General features: G+C 44.5%; 8 non-coding genes across 8 annotated transcripts; 6 read left to right on the forward strand and 2 right to left on the reverse strand.

Annotated features, from left to right (window-relative positions):
- Positions 1-9,061: 9,061 nt before the first annotated feature.
- Trnaw-cca (transfer RNA tryptophan (anticodon CCA)) lies at positions 9,062-9,133 on the forward strand. The gene has a single exon. It is a non-coding gene; the product is annotated as a tRNA-Trp (tRNA).
- Positions 9,134-9,451: 318 nt separating this feature from the next.
- Trnac-gca (transfer RNA cysteine (anticodon GCA)) lies at positions 9,452-9,524 on the forward strand. The gene has a single exon. It is a non-coding gene; the product is annotated as a tRNA-Cys (tRNA).
- A 275-nt stretch (positions 9,525-9,799) lies between these two features.
- Positions 9,800-9,871, reverse strand: Trnaa-cgc (transfer RNA alanine (anticodon CGC)). The gene has a single exon. It is a non-coding gene; the product is annotated as a tRNA-Ala (tRNA).
- A 118-nt stretch (positions 9,872-9,989) lies between these two features.
- Trnaw-cca (transfer RNA tryptophan (anticodon CCA)) lies at positions 9,990-10,061 on the forward strand. The gene has a single exon. It is a non-coding gene; the product is annotated as a tRNA-Trp (tRNA).
- Positions 10,062-10,379: 318 nt separating this feature from the next.
- Positions 10,380-10,451, forward strand: Trnac-gca (transfer RNA cysteine (anticodon GCA)). Its single transcript has one exon. It is a non-coding gene; the product is annotated as a tRNA-Cys (tRNA).
- Positions 10,452-10,726: 275 nt separating this feature from the next.
- Positions 10,727-10,798, reverse strand: Trnaa-cgc (transfer RNA alanine (anticodon CGC)). The gene has a single exon. It is a non-coding gene; the product is annotated as a tRNA-Ala (tRNA).
- A 118-nt stretch (positions 10,799-10,916) lies between these two features.
- Positions 10,917-10,988, forward strand: Trnaw-cca (transfer RNA tryptophan (anticodon CCA)). Its single transcript has one exon. It is a non-coding gene; the product is annotated as a tRNA-Trp (tRNA).
- Positions 10,989-11,306: 318 nt separating this feature from the next.
- Trnac-gca (transfer RNA cysteine (anticodon GCA)) lies at positions 11,307-11,378 on the forward strand. Its single transcript has one exon. It is a non-coding gene; the product is annotated as a tRNA-Cys (tRNA).
- Positions 11,379-15,836: the final 4,458 nt, after the last annotated feature.

The raw sequence follows: 15,836 nt of genomic DNA on the forward strand, positions 1-15,836 counted from the left end.
ATCACGCAGGCCCACGTACCCCACGTGGATTGATTGGTGGACGCTTTATGCAAAGAGGAAACTCATCACTTGCCTCAAACACCACGCCAGGATTCGCGCGCGCGGTGAGAAGGAAATCACTGAGTTCTATTTCTGCGCCCTACGAGAATTGTACCGGGATTATCATCAGGTGCCTAATAACATCATGCACGTACGCAGACTCCAAGCGAAAATTACATCCTTGATGGGACGGAACGCTATCGGCCACCAGATTCGTGCCCGTGACTTCACCAACTTGCCGCAACAGCAGACGTCTGTTCACCATATCGTCCAACAGTTACATGCGGCGCGCAGGAAACTTATTCATAAGTTGCAAGATGCCGACGGTGCTTTTTATACCCACCTCCGCGACATCAAAAACCATGTTGCCAACCACTTTGCCGCTCTTTACACCCGTGCGGGTGTACCACATGAGAAAGTGCGAGAATGGTATCACTCTGGACACCCACCGTACCGCATTACCGACGACCACAATCGGGACTTGCTCGCTCCCTTTACCAACGAAGAATTAAAGGATGCCCTGCTTGCCGCACCACGAAATAAATCTCCGGGCACAGACGGGCTCTCTGTCGAGTTTTACGTCAAATATTGGCCTATATTAGGGGACGGACTCACGGAGATGTACAATGAAATACTACGTGGGATTGCTCTGCCCCAAGCCTTCACAGAGGGGTTAACTGTTTTACTACCTAAGACGCCGACGCCGACCACCACCAAAGATCTGCGGCCCATTACTTTGCTCAATGCTGACTTTAAACTTCTGACGCGTGCCCTCAATGCCCGATTACGGCAGCTGTTACCCGATCTTCTGGGACCATACCAAATGAGTGCGATCCGTGGTCGCTCACTGTCCACCATTTTGGCGCTGTATCGGGATCTCGTCTCCCTCACCTGGGACACCCGCACTCCAATGGCCATAGCATTTCTCGATTTTGACAAGGCTTACGATCGGGCTGACTATCATTATCTCAGTAGCGTGATGGAAACAATGGGCTTCAGTCTTAATTTTATCCACCTCATCAACAACTGTATCAGTGGTACACGTACACGGTTCCTGATCAATAATACATTGACGGAGTACATCCAGCTCTCACGGGGTATCAAGCAAGGCTGCCCTCTCTCAACGACGCTTTATGCGATCCTCATGGAACCCTTGTTGCGCCGCCTACATCATAGCCTACCTGGATTCCAGTTTTATGGTGTCAAGTCTGTGGTCCAAGCATACGCCGACGATGTCAGCGTGCTCCTTAATGATGTTCGCGATGTCACCGCAGCGAAGCGCATTCTTGAGGAATTCCAAAGAGACAGTGGTGCAATGTTAAACGTCAATAAATCCGCCGTCTTAACGCTTGGTCAGGAACGACCGCTCACAGGCGACGCTTGGCTGCCCTGTGTACAGACTAGAAAACACCTTGGTCTCTACGTCACGGCCCGGCCACTGGACATGTCTCACAAAAATTGGCTACCCAAAATTCAGGCGATAAAAGCACTCCTGCGCAACCAAAATATGCGACACCTCGATCGTTTGCAGCGAGCCTTTTTCGTCAACTCTTATGCCCTCTCCAAATTACAGTTTGTTGCCGCCGTCCTACCCATGCCAATCACTGTCGCAAGATCACTTCTAGCGGCTGCCGCCTGGTACGTCTGGAAGCTCAATATTTTTAAGGTTTCCTTCACCACGACAGCATTGCCATGCGATATGGGAGGCCTAGGCTTGAAGAACCCCGGCATTCACGCCCTGGCGCTGTATCTGAAACGCTCACGGCGGATACTCACCGCCAGCGAGGACACCGTGACGAAGCGGCTCTATCAGCTGTCCCGCCCTTGCAACTTATCTCCGCCTGTGGACATTGGCCACGTCAGCCCGCACTTTCAGCATATAGCACTGTATTGTCTTGAAACTAGCTATCTCGACGACGAGCTTTTCAAGAAGCCGACAGTTCAACTGTACCGCCACTTACTTCGGCCGTCACTGCCTGGCCCCTTGGAAAAGAAGTATCCGGCGTGCAATTGGTCCCTCGTTTGGACTAACATTCACAATCCGACGCTTCCGACAGATGTTCGCTCCAAATGGTATGACGTGGTCACTGAAACTGTTCCGACGCCAGAAAAGCGGCACAGGATTAATCTTGCACCGAGTCCCTACTGCGACTTGTGCCACATGGTTGCGACTCTTGCACATCTGTTTGTCTGCAAAGACCAAGTGCACATCTGGAACTGGACGCGCAAAAAACTCGCTGTGCTTAATCGGACTGCGCCTCATGCGATTCCGATACAAGATATTCTGCGGCCAGATTTCCGGCTTTTCCCGGCTGCCAAACATAACAGTTATCTATGGCTCGTGGGACATTTTATCAACTATATTTTGTCCGGCAGTGCCCCTAATGTCTTAGATTTTCAAGTATATCTCTCAACCCAACACTGGCGCACAACCAACCAATATGGACACCGGTATCAGTCAACATTTCAAAATTTTCTTCACGTCGTACTTGAGATGCCATAGGACATGGACAGGTGGAACATCTCTTACGACAATTCGTCTTTCCAGTACTACAGTCGAAGGTTATCCTCTCTGCAAAGACATTCATTTGTCCCCTGGAGTTTATGCATATGGCAACGTTTGAATTTCAAGAATATTTCCTTCCCAGTAGCAGTTCTTTTGACGGCATCTATCATTTGGTGTATTTTGAATAAAACAAACCTGCAGAACAGAAGAAAGAAAACGAACAACGAAGATGGATAGCAAACAAACGAATAAACAACTTACAACGAACAAAGAAATTAGACATAAAGGGAATAAACAAAAACAACATTCGGAAAATTAGTAAAAACAAAAAAAAATGGATAAGGAAAGAAATTTAAGGTTTAAAAAAAAAAAAAAAAGTCGTACAGCATTCGACTGCAGATCGAGAGGTCCCCGGTTCAATCCCGGGTGCCCCCTTCATTTTTCAGTATCTCGAAAAAACAAATGACGGTTGTCGCGGTGAGTTGCAAATAACATGTTTCAGATGCACTCCGCACGCCATACCGAAGGCTTTGGAGCAACATTTCAATGGGGGGATCGCAGCCCAGGCTCTTGCAGGTCATCGTCCTCCCGCCATGCGGTCGAACTGTACGAAATCCACTTGCTTGGGGGAAGAATCTTGTACACTGAATTTTATAGAATATGGTGATAGGCAAAAGTTTTCATGTACTGCTGCACGGAGAAACAAAAATTGGAGGAGCTGGGATTTGAACCCAGGACTTTCTGCATGCGAAGCAGACACTCTACCACTTTTTTTTTTTTTTTGAAGTCCGACGCCTTATCCATTTTTTTTATTAGTCAGACGCCTTAACCACTTTTTTTTTTTATTCAATTTTAATTTTTTTTTCTTATGCAACTTTGTTCCACAGCTCTATTAAATATTTTCCCATTATTTGTTGATAATTGTCCTATACTTGTTCTATGTTTTATGTTTGCAATTGTTTTTAAAGTGTTTGTTAATTTTTCATTATGTTTTCTTTTTTGAAATTTTTTTTGTATTCTTTTTCTTTATTTTTTTTAAAGAAAAAATAAACAAATCCCCTCCTTTGGGGAGCACCGTGAACAATTTTTTCAAGAAGAAAGAAAAAACATTATTGTGTCTCATCTCGGATCCAAGTGTATTCCGCTGATCCATGTTCACCGTTGGAGGGAGGTACCGAGGCGCAGTGGCTGAAGTCAGGACACGACCGCAGAAGCAGTGGGGCCTCTTCGCGGCACTACAGGTGCTCCGTGTCCCAATTCACCCCCACATACCCGGTACACTACCCTATTCCCATTTGCTCGAAGACAATTTTAAGCATATTTCCAAAGTTCTTGCCATGATTCTTGTATTGAAGTGTTTTGTGAAATTCGATTGCCATATGCATTTTGAATTGGACAGGATCATCATCGCCAAGTTTGTTAAAGATATAACTAGAATAATTACCCAGTAACCAGCTCACAGCGTTATTTTTCGTCTGTGGGTAAAACTTAAAATCAGGTCGATAGATCATCATCGCCTGGACATTGCCGGGAACACTGCGAGTGATAAGTGCGACTTGTTGCTGAATCCAGTTCCAGTTGTGGAGACATTCCCCACAGGTGCACCTGTGCAGCACGGTATCTAGGAGGTCGCAGTGAAGACAGAGGTCGGTAGCACTCAGTCCTATCCGGTGGAGTCGCTCATTGGTACTTATTATATTATTGACTGCTTTGTACCACGCAGTACGAGCATCCGAGCTCAAAACAGTGGAACCAACGTTTCGCCATACTGTATCCCATTTTACTCCACTATATTTGTTAACAATCGGATTCTGGCTTTCGTGTTCCCTCCTTTCCGCCAAAATGGCTTTTGCCGTTAAAGACTGAGTTTGCCGTAACTGGTGACTAAGGTAGCTATACTCGAGATAATACTCTCTGATATGCTTAAGCCGGTAACAAATAGGTTGAACATTCAGCGGAGGGTCAAGACTGTGTGGCCGGACAGCATGAAATAACTGTGCCGTAAGACCATGAGGTTCCTTCTGTATGATTTCCGCCGTACGTGACACGTACAGAGCCAGTGCTTTGCGCCGTATGTCAACCAATCCCATCCCTCCATGCGTAGGGTGTAGCGCTGCTGTTCGTGCAGATACACGAAAGATCTCGCCTTTCCATAGAAATTTCGTAACCGTTGACATGATATGTTGAGCCACTCCTGCAGGAAGAGGAAGAACCTGCGCCGTGTAGAAGGCCTTAGATAAAACACACGTATTAATCAACGTAATTCTGTCAAATTGGTTCAGACTTCTGTGGTAGTTATCAATTACCGCACCGTTGATTTTTTGAGCCACATCCCTCCAGTTCGCTGCCGTCATGTTTAATGTTGACGCCTTCAACACTATCCCTAGAGCTTTAAGTTCACTGACGTGTGTGGCACATGAAATTTGAAGACGATCAAGGCCCCGCAGATTTAAAAACTTGCTTTTCTGTTCATTTATGTGTGCTCCAGACGCCTGACAGTAGGTCTTGAGGACAGCTTCAAGCTCAGTGACGTCAGACTGATCTCTGATAACAATCCCAACATCATCCGCATAGGCTCCTGTTACGGACTTCACTCCTGAGATCGTTAAACCACTAAGCTTCGCCTGCAGGTGCGTGAGGAGCGGCTCGAGCGAAATGACGAACAGCAACATCGACAAGGGGCTGCCCTGAGGGACCCCTCTGTCGATTAGGAGCCGTTTCGTGAGTTGCGAATTTACGGAAATTTTTGCAGTGATTCCGATGGCCACATTCTTTATCATTGCGATCGCGGACGGTAAAAAGCCCAAGCGCCGCAGTGTCTCTAGTAGGTACGTGTGATTGACAAGATCAAATGCCTTAAAAAAATCGAGAAAGAGCAGACCACATCTTACGTTGCTGGCGTCAGCTAACGCAATAATATCCCTATAAAAGGCGACCGTTTGCAGTATAGTCCGCCGAAAAGCACATGTCTGCTGTTTGCAAAGTAGGTTGGAAGTGAGCGGCAGAAACCTCATCTTAACTGCACGAGCTACAATCTTGTAATCGGAATTCAGTAGTGATATCGGCCGAAGATTTGTTACAGATTTTCCACCTCTGGTCTTAGGGAGGAGAACAATTTTACATTCCTTAAACTCTCCTGGAACAGACTGCCCCTGCAAGACCTCGTTCACCATGTCTGTGATCTTTTCTCCTAGTATGTGCCAGAACTTTTTATAAAATTCAATGGGAAGGCCGTCAGGCCCAGGGGACTTGTTAGTAGGGGAACTGCAGATGATGTCGAAAACGTCTTCGTGACTGAAACCCGAAGAAAGACTGTCACTTTCGTCTGCAGTTATCCTCGAAGAAAGAACTTCAAGGAGTTGAGAAGCGCTGTCTGCATGGGGAGCGTTTGAAGTATAAGTCCTGACAAAGTAGCTGTAAAGTTCTCTGACGATATCGCGTTGATTTGTGACCGTCGTGCCATCTTCGAGTTTAAGTTCATCAATGAAAGCCCTCCTTCTATTCTTCGCGTGCTTGACAAGGTGATACAAGGCCACCGTTTCGTCTGCGCGTACTGATTTAACTTTGGATCGAACCTTTAGTCCTTCTAACTGCTCCCGTTTCAGACTGAGTAATTTAGCTTTGATTCTCTGAATTTCCCCTATTCTAGTAGCCGTGGCATCCGCTCTGTCATACAAATCTCTTAAGACGGAGTAATAAAATTCCATTGTCCTACGAATTCCAGTAGCCCGTTCAATACCAAAGTACATAAGAACCCTGCGCAGTTTGGGCTTCGCTTTATAGGTCCACCATGCTATAATGCTAGGGAAGGCATGAATAGTGCGGAGGCACTGGTCCCAAGCACGCCTGACGGCCTCCTCCAGATCTGAGTAGGTTAATAATGAAAGATTAAGATGCCACTGATTTTTAAACCAGCGCGTGGGCTGTTGTTGTAAGTTGATACACGCAACCACGCCACTGTGGTCTGAGAAGCTGGTAGGAATAGTTTCTACAGTTAATAAGTTAGTTGTTAAATTATCAGACACATAAATCCTGTCGATCCTGCTACAGGAGTTTCCAACGATGTGTGTGTACCTCACTAAAGTAGGGTACCGAGCTTCCCAGGTATCTTTGAGTTTAAGATCATAAACAAGACGGTTTAAATCAGGTGAATAATTAAAATTTGGTGTCTGATCTTTTCTGGACAATACACAATTAAAATCACCTCCAATGATCAGCTGCGTAGGATTGTTCCGCAGTAAATAAATGATATCTTCCTTATAAAAGCGTGCTCTGTCAGCTCGAGTACTCCCGGAAGGCGCGTACAAATTAATAACAGTAACGCCAAAAATATTGACACTCAGTCCTCGACCGGATTCTAATCTTTCAATGGTGGCAACTGGAATACCTTCCCTAATTAAGACGGCAGTCCCCACGTTCGTTTCCGGGGAAGAATTGATTATTGCAACAAAACCGGTAAGGTTTATTTGCTGCAAGGCCACCTCTTGTAAAAGGGCGACGTCTGTATCCGACTCGTAAAGATATTGTTGTAGAGCACGTACCTTGACGTCGGATCGGATCTTGTTAATATTTAACGTTGTTATTTTATAAGCCTGTGACATACTGAGACCTATGCAGGAAGGGGGATGAATTAATCATCGCCAACGGTCGGATCGTCATGCCATTCCATTTGTGTATCCGGTTGTAAAGCCAAGTCATGCTCGTTGTGTTTGCCCCCGGCATCTTTATTCTTAGTTTTCTTTCGGACAACGTTCACATTTGGTTGGATTCTGTTCCTGCGGCGCCCACTATGAGCCATCTCGGCAGACGGCGGCGTGGGCGGGTCGTGGGGAATGTCAACGGCCGACGACGGTCCCGACACTACGGCCGGAATCACTCGCGGCGTGTCCTCCGGCGGCAAACCAGCTGCGGAAGTACTTTCGCTATCAACACGTTTGTCATCAAACTCCACATGAAGTGGTTTGTTGACAGTTTCCGACACCGACTGCTGTTTATGTTCGCGTTCCGTGTTATGACAACATTCCTGTTGTGTTGCCGTGTCGCGAGCCGCCGCCGTTGGCTGTCCGGCATCCTCATCCAAAGGTGTGGTCTGTTTACTATCACAACTGTCTACGCCGTGGTGAGCCCCTGCAGCGACCTGCTGTTCACATGTCGGTCGGTCCACCGGAACCTGGTGCTGTGGTTGGTCGGAGGGCCGACCATCCGTACCCTGCGACGCCGCGACAGCAGCTGAAATGTCACTATGTGACATGCCAGAGGAAAAATCGTCTACTAGAACGGGACCTTTTAAGAACTTAGTATCAGATCTACGTTCCTGCGAGTCTTGTCTCTTTGATTCTGGTGTATTGTGGGCTTCGTCCTCAGAACTACTACCGTCACAAGTCCTACGCCGTTTGTTGGTAGCAGTGTCTCCGGTCGCAAGTGTCGGTTCGTCCGTAATTTTCCGAGGCAGGGTTGGAAATTCCTCAATGCGCACGACTTCCGGTTCATGCAACGCAGATGCACCACCGGCTGTAGCACTTTCTGCCGCTTGATTATCGGTAATAATCTCCGCGAGCGTTAACCGTTTCCGTTGCTGTAAGGAATTTTTTAAGACGAAAACCCGTTTGGGACAATCTTGACGCATGTGGCCACTCTCATTGCAGATGTGACACGTCAAAGTTTGACCAGAGTACGTAACTTGAACCCTGTATTCGCAAACCATAATATGGGAAGGAATATTGACCTTCACATGCATATCTACTGACCGAACACCACTGAAACACTGCAGGCGATGCTGGCTAGACCAGCGTTCATTACGAATCTGTTTGACATCCCCATACTTGCTTAGCACATCTTTCAAATAACAATTTTCAACTTCCGGGGGCAGATTAAAAATACGTACATTTTTATATTCTACATCGGCATTAGTAACGGTAACGGTACTTACAGAGTTGTCCCGATGTCGGAACTCAACTCGCCCGCCATGCTTCATGAGTATCTTATCCAGCAACACAGGGTTCAGTAATTTGACAAAAAAACAATACTGCTCCATGTCGTAATACGCAGTGTGCACCTGATCAGAACTGATACCAATAACGTCCACTATCCAATCATGAATTTCCAGTGACGTCGGTTGTACGTGACGGGTTGACTTTTCAAATTCAAAGCGGAGGGTACTTTTCCTGGGAAATAACCTGGCCATAGCAGAAATTTACAAGCGGTCAAGGCCGCTAAATAATAACAGCGAAAAGGGTTAGAGACTTCACCACAATTAACGGAAAACAATCACTGCACGTCCAACAGAAAGTAGAAACAACACAATATCACAACTCGTAAACACACCGGTTAACAGCGCTCTCAGCACGTCCGAATAGCTCCGTGTCTCAAGCGCGACTGCGCCACTGAGTTACACCCCCGCCAGAGCAACTACATCTGGGACGAGTCTCTCGTGGATCCTACTGTCATTATTTCTTAGGTTTCAACGGTACAGTAAGTGTTCGAGGAACCTATTCATGACAAGACCTAAGCAGCGTCGACTCCGTGGCGCAACGGTAGCGCGTCTGACTCCAGATCAGAAGGTTGCGTGTTCAAATCACGTCGGGGTCACAGTGAAATTTTCGTTTACGAAAGCCATAGGCGAGTAAGTCAGTTTAATCAGATACCAAACGATTACAGAGAACGGACGAACAGAACTTGCTTGAAAAAAGCTACTAGTGCAATTTTCGCATTCTGACATTAAAGTGAAGGCGCCGCCTCGCACTTTCTCCAGGCGCGAACTGTCTAGTATTTTTGATATTTATATCGTTTAACGCTAATATATAACTGAGAGATAATGATTACGCAATATTTTGCTCGATTAGACGTCTTTAGCCAGGCAGAGTATAAGATTTTTCCTTAAGTTATGGGAATAGAAAGATCGTGAAAGGGGCGTATAGCTCAGTCGTAGAGCATTCGACTGCAGATCGAGAGGTCCCCGGTTCAATCCCGGGTGCCCCCTTCATTTTTCAGTATCTCGAAAAAACAAATGACGGTTGTCGCGGTGAGTTGCAAATAACATGTTTCAGATGCACTCCGCACGCCATACCGAAGGCTTTGGAGCAACATTTCAATGGGGGGATCGCAGCCCAGGCTCTTGCAGGTCATCGTCCTCCCGCCATGCGGTCGAACTGTACGAAATCCACTTGCTTGGGGGAAGAATCTTGTACACTGAATTTTATAGAATATGGTGATAGGCAAAAGTTTTCATGTACTGCTGCACGGAGAAACAAAAATTGGAGGAGCTGGGATTTGAACCCAGGACTTTCTGCATGCGAAGCAGACACTCTACCACTGAGTTACACCCCCGCCAGAGCAACTACATCTGGGACGAGTCTCTCGTGGATCCTACTGTCATTATTTCTTAGGTTTGAACGGTACAGTAAGTGTTCGACGAACCTATTCATGACAAGACCTAAGCAGCGTCGACTCCGTGGCGCAACGGTAGCGCGTCTGACTCCAGATCAGAAGGTTGCGTGTTCAAATCACGTCGGGGTCACAGTGAAATTTTCGTTTACGAAAGCCATAGGCGAGTAAGTCAGTTTAATCAGATACCAAACGATTACAGAGAACGTACGAACAGAACTTGCTTGAAAAAAGCTACTAGTGCAATTTTCGCGTTCTGACATTAAGGTGAAGGCGCCGACTCGCACTTTCTCCAGGCGCGAACTGTCTAGTATTTTTGATATTTATATCGTTTAACGCTAATATATAACTGAGAGATAATGATTACGCAATATTTTGCTCGATTAGACGTCTTTAGCCAGGAAGAGTATAAGATTTTTCCTTAAGTTATGGGAATAGAAAGATCGTGAAAGGGGGTATAGCTCAGTCGTAGAGCATTCGACTGCAGATCGAGAGGTCCCCGGTTCAATCCCGGGTGCCCCCTTCATTTTTCAGTATCTCGAAAAAACAAATGACGGTTGTCGCGGTGAGTTGCAACTAACATGTTTCAGATGCACTCCGCACGCCATACCGAAGGCTTTGGAGCAACATTTCAATGGGGGGATCGCAGCCCAGGCTCTTGCAGGTCATCGTCCTCCCGCCATGCGGTCGAACTGTACGAAATCCACTTGCTTGGGGGAAGAATCTTGTACACTGAATTTTATAGAATATGGTGATAGGCAAAAGTTTTCATGTACTGCTGCACGGAGAAACAAAAATTGGAGGAGCTGGGATTTGAACCCAGGACTTTCTGCATGCGAAGCAGACACTCTACCACTGAGTTACACCCCCGCCAGAGCAACTACATCTGGGACGATCCTCTCGTGGATCCTACTGTCATTATTTCTTAGGTTTGAACGGTACAGCAAGTGTTCGAGGAACCTATTCATGACAAGACCTAAGCAGCGTCGACTCCGTGGCGCAACGGTAGCGCGTCTGACTCCAGATCAGAAGGTTGCGTGTTCAAATCACGTCGGGGTCACAGTGAAATTTTCGTTTACGAAAGCCATAGGCGAGTATGTCAGTTTAATCAGATACCAAACGATTACAGAGAACGGACGAACAGAACTTGCTTGAAAAAAGCTACTAGTGCAATTTTCGCGTTCTGACATTAAGGTGAAGGCGCCGACTCGCACTTTCTCCAGGCGCGAACTGTCTAGTATTTTTGATATTTATATCGTTTAACGCTAATATATAACTGAGAGATAATGATTACGCAATATTTTGCTCGATTAGACGTCTTTAGCTAGGAAGAGTATAATAGTTTTCCTTAAGTTATGGGAATAGAAAGATCGTGAAAGGGGGTATAGCTCAGTCGTAGAGCATTCGACTGCAGATCGAGAGGTCCCCGGTTCAATCCCGGGTGCCCCCTTCATTTTTCAGTATCTCGAAAAAACAAATGACGGTTGTCGCGGTGAGTTGCAAATAACATGTTTCAGATGCACTCCGCACGCCATACCGAAGGCTTTGGAGCAACATTTCAATGGGGGGATCGCAGCCCAGGCTCTTGCAGGTCGTCGTCCTCCAGCCATGCGGTCGAACTGTACGAAATCCACTTGCTTGGGGGAAGAATCTTGTACACTGAATGTTATAGAATATGGTGATAGGCAAAAGTTTTCATGTACTGCTGCACGGAGAAACAGAAATTGGAGGAGCTGGGATTTGAACCCAGGACTTCCTGCATGCGAAGCAGACACTCTACAATTTATTGTTTTCTTCGTGTTTATTTTGTATATGCAGAATTTTCGCTACGATCATGTAATGCAAATTGTTAATTGCAGTCCACACGTGAAAGGGGAACGCTGCAAATGCTTATGCTTTTGCTACTAGGATTAATAACGGGACGTAAGGGGTTCAACTGCGAGAAGACGACCTCAGCTGTTTCTCCCAGCAGGAAGCGCATGGATTTAACAAACTTGCATGCGATGTACTAGTTCCTGGGAAACTAATAGAATCGTTGTACGTGCCAGTCTTTACGTATAGATATACAGTAAGTAAGCGAAGACGGCTTAATCCTGGCACGTAGATTGCTTTCCACAAGACGCACCTGAGAGTCTGATGGGCCGGTGGCCCGACATGCAGTTTGTCCCGTTGCATGGCTTACTTTCAGAGACTCGCAAGTTTATCGTAGTGCTTGGTTGTCGCGAAAGTGAAAAGTAGGGCCTGTCCGGGATATGAACCCGGGACCTCCTGCACCAAAAGCAGGAATCATACCCCTTTTTTTTCGCCTTAACCACTTTTGTTTTTTTTAATCACTCTTTTTTTATATATATTTAAACCGTTACACCATTTTTTGTTTTTTTATTTTTTTTATTTTTTTTGTTAATGGAGAATAGAAGCTTTGCAGCATGAGGCAGGTGGAGGCAAAACGGGCAGGGGTCTGAGACTTGAGGCCTGGCCGTGATGACTCCCCCCAGTCCCGTTGCTGAGTTGCTTCATTATAAAATTCTTGACTGAGTATGCAAGCAATGCTTTGTGTTCATCGTACTCCTGAACCGAGTGATCCTTCATTTTAGACAAAAAATTTAGTTCGGGTTGAGGCATTAGCAAATGAAGCTGATAGCTTGTAGCGTGTGTGGTATTTATTTATTTTGTATATATATATATATATATATATATATATATATATATATATATATATATATATATATATTTTATCCTTATTCCCACTGCTACTTGACAACAAAAAACATGCCTCTTTGTAACAGAAAAGTAAAGCATGAAGCAATGGATGCTGAACGTGTATATTTGTTTGCTCTTGTTCTAGATTTTTTTTAATTAATTTGTTTGTTTTATTTTCGCTTTTGTTTTCTTGTAAGGGAAGGAACTTCATTGAATGCAAAAAATAAATATTATGGTAAGGCACTATTGCCATTGCCTTATTGTCTTCTTGATAGGTATAATAATAATAAAAAAAAGAAGAAAAATACTCTTCCATTAAAAGAAATGAGACTTCCATGTTAGTAATAAAATCGTAAAAAAAAAATATCTGTACCCTACGATGCTGATATGTGGTTGTTTTTTTTCTTATTTTTTTCTTTTTTCTTTTCCTTTTTATTTTTTATTTTTTTTTTGTTTTTTAGGCTTCTGCTGTGGAATGAACAAAACAGCCTTCCGTGTTAGCAGATTATAATTGATGATAATATGAAGCTGTAAGATTGTAATTTATTTTTTTTCCTGGTTTTTAGAAAACAAGCGTCCATTCGCTTAAAGAAATGATTTGTGTTTATCTTAGCTGCGTGTCAACCAATGCCCAGTCGCTCAAATACTATTTTTAGCATATTGCCGTAGTTCTTCTTGTGATCTTTATATTTCAGGGCTCTATAAAAAGCAAACTTCAAGTTCACGTAAAACTCAATGGAATTGTCAGTTCCCAGGTGATTAATTACGTAATTCACATAGTGTCCCATTAACCAGTGGACGGAGTTGTTTTTTGCTGCGGGAAAATAGCGAGTCTGAGGCCTGAGGAATGTCACAGGGGGAAAATTTTCTACCGAAGACCTCGTAAGAAATGCAAGTTGTTCTCTAACCCAATTACAGATTTGTAGATTCCCACCGCACGTTAATCTGTGCACTAACGTATCGATCAGTTTGCATTTGAGACAGAGATTCGTTTCGCTAATGCCGATTGCATGTAGCCTTTCATTAGTGCTGATGGTCCCATTCACTGTTTTATACCACGTTGATTTGACATCGGATGGAAGACCACGCATATGAATATTTTCCCATATGGCGTCCCAATCAAAATGTGGGTATTTGCTTTCTAATTTGTTTCTCCCCTCCATTTTCCTTCGATGACACAGAATATCGCGGGCCGTGATCCGTCGTGAGTTGATTATGGCATTGCCAAGATAGCTGAGTTCCACGAAATATACTCGAACGTGCTGGAGCCGGTTATTTATTTTTTGCACATTCACCGGTGGCTGTAGACTTGCAGGCCTGACAACTTCAAATAATTTAGTTGTAATGCTGTCAGCGTGGTCGCTAAGGATAGTGGCGGTCCTTTTTATAAAAAGTGCAGACGCCTTATTTCTAATGTCAACTAAACCTAAACCTCCATTCCTGGGATCTAAGGTCGCTGTTGTTGCATCTACTCGGAATATTTCACCTCTCCACAGATAACTGGCAATGGTAGACATTATCTGTTTTCCAATCATTTTTGGTAACGGGAAGATCTGCGCTGTAAAGTAACCTTTGGAGAGGAGGCAGGTGTTAATGAAAAGTACCCTCTGAACCTGGTTCATATTACGGGAGAGGTTTTCTCTTGTTGTTCCAAGAATTTGTCCTGACGTATTTCTCCAATTGATAGCTGCCATTTTCAATGGACAAGGCGTCAGCGTTATTCCCAGTGCTTTGCACTGGGTGTCTTTTGTGGCCCAGGCTAATGTGGTGTGTTGGAAACCCCGTAGGTTTAAAAGTTTGCTTTTGTTGGCGTTGACACTCGCTCCGGAGACGCTACAGTACTTCTTAATTAGTATTTCCAATTTCGAAATGTCTTCGGCATTACGCAGTACGACTCCGACATCATCGGCATAGGCGTTTATAACAGTTCGGTGACCAGATAATGTGAGGCCAGTCAGGCTGACATGAACACTGCGGAGAAAAGGCTCTAAAGACAGCACGAAGAGGAGCATTGAGAGGGGGCTTCCTTGAGGCACGCCACGCCTGATCTGGATCTGCTTTGTCCTCTGGCTGTTGACTGATATACAAGCGCTGATTCCTGTTGCGATATTTCTAATCACACTTAGGACGCGCTCATTAAAACCTACTTTCTTCAGTGTGGCATGAAGAAATCTATGATCCACACGATCAAAAGCTTTCTGGAAGTCAATAAACATGATAGCACATTTTATGTTGGTCACAGCAGTGATTGCAATTACATCTCTTGCATGGGGGCTTAATTAAAATAGAATGCAAATAATTTTAATCTTTTGCTTTAGTAGCTGACTGTTCGATTACGAAGTCTCGTAACGGTTGGCCCTGACTAGTATTATTACGCTATCTGACTGCATAGAACAATAACAAAGAATGAAATGGAAATTTTCATTAACACAATTAATTAATTAAGTCCCCAGCAACTATAAAACCTACGAAACCAAAGCACAAGTGTAACTGTTCTGTGTGTGGAAGTATGACTCAACGTACGCATCTGGCACGGTTCTTCTTCAACAACACAAGAAATTTTAAATATCATTTATACTGAATTAATTAAAGAAAATAGAAATACCATAATTACTCAAGAAAACCAGAATTACACTCTAATACAAGAACACAAGCCAGATGCTTTGTTGACTGAACCTGTAATGACGCATTATTCAGGACATTGAAATAATGAGAAAGAAAAGAAAAGTAGTTTGTTACCTTAATTTATATTGATGAAAAGCACTCTAGACATTACAATCTCTCCACACCGACTCGCTACTATCACATCTCAACAAGAACTTTTCAGTATCACATCTCAGCAAGCACTCCCTACTAGCACATCTGAACACGAACTGACTACTACGAGTCCTGGACAAGCACTGCCCACTACGAGTTCTCAATAATCACTGCCAGTGGAGGCGGCGGAACAATGCTCTCTAGCGATCTCTGGCGCTGTGGCTCAGTGTAGCCACCTTTCATATGCCCTTCCTCCACGGCTAGAATTTGATGGTATTTTTGCCAGCATTGGTGGTGAAAATACCACCAAATTCGTCAAAAAAAGTACAGACAAAAATAAAAGATAATATTAATACGTAAATATCATATAACTAGATAAAATTTTGGCTTTGCACTGACCTTTCAATAACCTATTATATAGAATACAGTAAGCAATACAAATTCTTTCATA

The sequence above is a fragment of the Schistocerca nitens genome, chromosome 4 (assembly GCF_023898315.1).
Source record: "Schistocerca nitens isolate TAMUIC-IGC-003100 chromosome 4, iqSchNite1.1, whole genome shotgun sequence".
Taxonomy (NCBI): domain Eukaryota; kingdom Metazoa; phylum Arthropoda; class Insecta; order Orthoptera; family Acrididae; genus Schistocerca; species Schistocerca nitens.